Genomic DNA, 6,177 nt, shown 5'->3' on the forward strand with positions numbered 1-6,177 from the left:
CTGTTTCTTAGGAGCAGAGGCCAAAAGTTTTATATGGAGGCTTCATAAACCTTCATAATTTTATGAGTTTGGGAGTTACAGTAAAATGTTATAGTTAATGGCCCAGCTCTCCCTGGGGACAAAGGAAGAATTACTGCTGATGGCACATGGTTTAGTCCCTCCCAGGCATTGCCTGCAAGGGACGGGAGCTGCCTCATCCAAGGTTGTATCCCCTCCCCAGGGGCAATGTGTTGTGTAGTAACCTAGCCCCCTTTTCTCAACAAAGGACATCTCTGAAGAGCATTTTAGTTCTAGAACTCTCCATGTGTCTGGCCAAGGCCCCTATTTTGCCTCTTCATTGAAGATGAACATCTGACCAACTGTTCTTCCTTTGCTTCCTCAAAACCACTTCCCAAGGAGTCACTTACAGACAAATCTCAAAGTCTGCTTCCTAGAGAAATGACCTGAAAGACTGGTTATAGGAAGAGATGCAAAGAAGCAGATGTTAATGGGATCTGGGAGCTGGATCACCTGCCAGCCAATATGCATGGAGGACCCTGCTCTGGTGCCAGGTGAAGTACTAACGGAAACTGGCATGCAGGAGCAGCTCAGTTGTTAAAACTGTCACTGATGATAAGGGTACATGTTTGAAGGAAATATTCAGGCAGGTAAAAAATCTAGGTATTTGAGAGTTTTGGAAGTAGTAGCAATTACAGCAATTACAAAGACTAAGGAAACACAGCTGTTGATGTGTTGAAGAAAGGAAATGAAAGGCCAAGGAACATTAGCTGCCAACTTAATGCTAAAGACCACTTGGAAGCATGAAAAGAGAATCTTACTGCCTCAAGTTAGAGGGCAGGAAGAGGTGAGGAATAGGCCTGTGAATATAAAGATAATGAGTTCCAGAGAAGGCTGAATTTTTAGTCCCAGCCATTCTGCCATACCAAAATCAGGGAACTAATTGAGAAAAAAAAAAAAATGGGCCCTGAGATTTGGAGTGGGGACATTTGGGTTGATACACTAAAAAATAGAGGACCCTTGGATTCCCCCCAAACCATTTGAACCCACAAAGACAGCCTCCTCCTTCCTGCTAAAGGCTAACACCACCCTCTTGCTTAAAGACAACACAGATGCCTCTGCCCTATAAGATAACATGCATCTGTCTCAGGATTTAACTGCTCTTTCCTTCCTGGCCACCAGCCTAGTAGCTAGGGATAAGTTACAACATAATCTGGTCATAGAAGTGTTGGATCTGCTAAGCAGGAAAGGGGCTCTTTTTTTTTTTTTAATTTTTATTTTATTCATATGTGCAAACGATGTTTAGGTCATTTCTGCCCCCTTTCCCCACCGCTTGCCCTTATCTCTAATTTTGTTAAAGAGAGAGTATAAGCAATAATAGGAAGGAACAAGGGTTTTTGCTAGTTGAGATAAGGATAGCTATACAGGGAGTTGACTCGAATTGATTTCCTATATATGTGTGTTACCTTCTAAGTTAATTCTTCTTGAACTAACCTTTTCTCTATTTCCTGGTCAAGGGGCTCTTTCCTAAAGTAGATTCAAAACCTAGCCAATGTGTGCCTCAGGAGCTGCGGGGGAGGAGTGTGTGGGATTGCATTCTGAGGATGTTAAGGAGTTGGCAATCATAAAGGGAAGGAGTGTTTTTTTTTTTTTCTGTGAGAGCATTTGTGGTACAATACTCATTGCTAACTTGATTGAGTTGAGAAGCACCAAGGAGATTAGTTAAGTACCCCTGTTTACCAAAGGGTGAAGACACGCTCCTCACCATCTTATTAAATAGGATGGTTTGAGGCATGCTGGGAAGGATAGTCAGTGGAGGGTTTTCCAGCCACTCTAGCATATCCATTTCTGTAAGGCCTCAATCTACTCTGCCTTGCCTGCTGTGTGAGTTCTGGAACCTCCACTTCACTGAGTATAGACCTTCATTTACCAAGCATTCAAGAGTCAGTTTAGCAGCACATTCGGGGTTAATCCTGTTAAGAAACACCCTCACAGACACACCCAGAGTTGTGCTTTACTAATCTCTTTGCAGCTTCTCAATCCAATCAAGTTGATGACAATCAAGATTGTCACAAATCCACCCCTTGTCGACTTGACTTCCTGCTAAACGGCTCATATTCATCTCATGAAGCCAATTGCATTCAGTCCATCTCCAAGAGTCCCCATAGTCAACAGTTCCAACATTGTTCAAAAGCCCAAGTTCAAAGTGTCCTCTGAGACTTGAGGCAAACACTTAACTGTGAGCCCCTGTAAAATAAAAAATAAGTCACATACTTCCAATGGCACAGAGTAAATATTCCCATTCCAAAAGAAAGAAATAGAAAAATAGAAATCAGGCCAAAGCAAGACAGAAACCAAGCAAGGCAAACATTAACTTCTGTAGCTCTGTGACCAACATCTGGAGCACATGCTGATGTGATGTGAGGCAGCCTTGCTCCTGTGTCCTCACCATTTGTAGCCCACATGGCCTCTGTCTTGGGCTGGTTCTGCTCATCGCCTGCAGCTTTCCCCAGCAGACATTCTACATTCCTGGCATCTACAATTTCCTGGGGTCTCCACTGCATCTTCAGATTCACTGTCATAGCTTTATGTATTGCCCTCTGAGCATCTGCTCCCTGGGAATCTGACCCTGCTACACACTCCCTGGCCTCCTAGGCTTTCCTTTGAAATTTGGGTGGAAGCCTTCATGACCCCAAAAGTCTTGCATTCTACATGCCTACAAAACCAGAACCATGATGAGACCAAGGTCTGTCACCAGCTCAAGTGGTAGCTGGATCTTCTTGGACAACAGCTGCAGTGGCCTCTTGAGTTTCTGGGTGACTAAACCTGAGGAAACACTCCCCTAGGTGTCCCTGTGCAAATGGTGTGTGTGTGTGTGTGGTTCTTCTTAGGGAAAGTCTTTCAAATAAGACTATACTTTACACCCTTGACCTTGTGATGGGTGGGGTCTCACTGATTCCTGAGGTGTTCTCAAGGCATCTTTCCAATAGGAAAGATGGTACAAAGTACATGTCTTCTTAAAAAAGACATTGCTCTAATCTCTCTCTCTCTCTCTCTCAACATACTTTCTTTATCGAGGGGGACAAACAAAAACAAAATGACCAAACATGTAAAAACCCAGGGTGATAGAAATACAAATTCAACTCATTAATTCAAACTCATCTAGACCTGGTCACAAATCCTAGCAAGGTACCTATGAGCACCAAGTCAGGGGGAGGGGGACAGGAGCGAATCTGAGGCCAAGAAAAAGGATAGAAGGGGGGATCCCCCTAGGACCTCTGGTGTTCACCCCCATGTGGTATCTCCACCTTCCCAATGACTGTGAAGACTTACTACCTTTGTTTTCTTGGCCCCCACCCAACCCTGGCCAGGGCTTTGAAGGTCATTCCCAACCAGTTCTGCCCTCCCTTGCTCTGTCCTCACTTGCTAGGCTTCTAGTCTTGCTCTCCTCATGACTCCACCTTCTTTTCCATGATTAGTAGCAGATTATGGTACCATATAAACCAGAGTGAGGCTGGAGTCCAGGAGAGGTGGGGGAATGGGGAGGGGTGAAGAGAGGAGAAGAGCTGTCCAAGGATCCTTCTTTTTGTGGGATCCCAAACTGTACAACCAGTAACTCTTTTGCATCCACACAGATAAGAGAAAGTGCACTGTAGGCATAAGCTGCTATCCTGAGACCTGCTGCAAATCAGAGAGGAGGATGGGCTCGCTGGCCAGCACTAGGTGGGACTGGCTGGTGAGAGATGGCAACGGTGACAGCTTCTTCCAGTGGGTCAGGCTGCTGTTCAAAGCAGCCAAGCAGGTGCTGTACTGCCTTGCCAGTCCATGTACTCATGCTGCTCCATGCCCTGGGAGTCAGCAGCAGACACATTGATGTTGCTGGCTGTTTTGGCAAGGATGGAGGAGAGCAGGGCTTCTCATAGCTGAGCGGAAGGCAGGCTATGATAGTTGGGCTCAGCTCCATTGAGGGCTTTGATGGTGGTGGGGGCTACTAGGGTCTAGCAGCAGATTCTGCTCCTCTTGGTCCTGGTCTGAGTCCTCATTTTTGCTACTGTGGCAGCACCCCATGGCAGGGGTCGGGCAAGGTGCTTAGGCCCCACCAGTGAGGAGGGATGTCATCCCTTAGGGGCCCTTCCGGTCACATGACCTGCAGCTGCTCCTGTCAGTGGCCCTAATCTCTTCAATAAAATCGTGCCCTCCTTATCAGTGGCTTCCAAGGTACTCCTTTTCTGAATAAACTGTACATTTTTCAAATCTTTGTGCTCTGCTTTTTTGTTCCCAATAAACCTGACTAAAAGCATCTAGCAATAGCCAGGCCACAGCCTGAATGTTGGAGCTGCCTTGACATTTCCTCTGTCATATTAACTAGTCTATCACCTTTAAACTCAGCTTCACACAGTCTTAGGGCATGGACAAAATGGAGACAACTTCTTTGCCAAAATGTAACATGCATGGTTTGCAATCCAATACCCAAGAGTCCTTGTTCCCATCTGAAACCTCACAAACACAGTCCACATTCCTATCAGTATTTTGCTCTTCTGAGCTCTCACCAGAACTGCTCCTTTGGTTTTGCTTAAAGAATTCTAGGGCGTCTCTAGCCCACATCTTCAAACCTTTTCCTTGTCACAAACCAGTTCTAAAGGCTTCTAAACCACATTATCAGGAATAGTTGTAGCAATAACTCACTTCTCTGGTATCAATTTTTTTGTGTTAGTCAGACCTTATGTCACTGTGAAAGAATATCTAAGAAAACAGCTCTTCCTTTAAGGAAGAGGTTTTATTTTTACTCACAGTTTCAAAGGTTTTAGTCCATCATGGTAGGAAGCATGGAAGAATGGAGCAGCTCATCTCATGGCAGGCAGGAAAGAGAGAGAGAGAGAGAGAGAGAGAGAGAGAGAGAGAGAGAGAGAGAGAGAGAGACAGGGGAGGGGGTAAGGAGGGAATGAGGGAGGGAGGGAGAGAGGAGAGAGACACAGAGACAGAGAGAGATGACTTAGTTAGTTTTCTTTTTTTTTTTCCCTTTTAGTTCATCTGGGCCCCCAGCCTATTGGATGGCACCACCCACATTCCACATTCAGGATGGGTCCTCCCTCCTTAATCTTCTGGAAATAAAACCATGGCCCATGCCCCCATCATGGCCCATGCCCCCATCACCAGTTTCATGGAGATGCTCAGAAGTGACCATTGTCTATAGGATAGGACTAATGATATAGGAGATTGTTACACAATTTCACTGCCTTATAGCAATGGGCATGGTGGGATCCCCCAAAAGAGGGGACAAGTGATGTCACTTAATCAGAAGCAAATTAGGCATAACTGTCATGAGGAACAAGGTCAGAGGTCGGAGGGGGGCTGATCTGTAGGAAGCTATGAATATATTTACTACAGCATGGGTCCTAGGGGCAAGAGAACTGAGCAATTAACAAGGACACTGAAGAATAAGTACAAGGAAAAGAGGGTAAGGATGAATCTCAGGAGACTGAGGGTAGTTGCCCTAATAAAAGTTATAATTCCTTGCCTAGTTTCTACATTTCTACACCTAAGCCAGTATTTATACCTGGAACCTATCAACTGAAAGAGAGATCAGGTCTCCTAAGGAAAAGACCCTGAAATGCCACAGCAAATACATAGCGGTAATAATTTCTTCATTACTTCCTCAGTGGGGCATATGGCCATTGACTTCGGCATCCTTACTTTGGGGAAAACAGAATTGGTCCGTGGTTTTTGTATACAGGATCTGAGTTGACACCGATTGTAAAGGAGCATGATAGTCTTTCTGGTGAAGTCTGGTTCACAGTGAGTCCACTGAGTCTCAGACCACCCCTTCCCCTGCAGTGGTCATTTCTCTGTTCCCTATTGGAATAGACTTGGTAATTCACAAGATAACAACTCTAGTTCCTTAGCATATTGGACAGAATTATTGAAATGGGCATGGCCAAATGGCCTCTGAATCTTCCCCTACCTTCTAGCCCAAATAGTAAATAAAACTAATACTGTATCCTGACAGGAGAGAAATGGCAGAAACTAGTACCATTTTGAAAGACCAAAGCAACACCAGGATTGTTGCTTTTGTCATATCCTCACTTAACTTCCAGTCTGGTCCCCACAAAAATCAGGTAGTTCCTGGAGGATATCAGTGAACAGCTACAAACTCAACCAAGTGGGAGCCCTGGTTGCAAC

At 45.1% G+C, this 6,177-nt stretch overlaps 1 pseudogene; it reads right to left on the minus strand.

Annotated features, from left to right (window-relative positions):
* Window positions 1-3,472: 3,472 nt before the first annotated feature.
* Window positions 3,473-4,065, minus strand: LOC109702570 (ragulator complex protein LAMTOR1 pseudogene; annotated as a pseudogene).
* Between the last annotated feature and the right edge of the window lie 2,112 nt (window positions 4,066-6,177).

The sequence above is a fragment of the Castor canadensis genome, chromosome 14 (genome assembly GCF_047511655.1).
Source record: "Castor canadensis chromosome 14, mCasCan1.hap1v2, whole genome shotgun sequence".
In the NCBI taxonomy this organism is placed as follows: domain Eukaryota; kingdom Metazoa; phylum Chordata; class Mammalia; order Rodentia; family Castoridae; genus Castor; species Castor canadensis.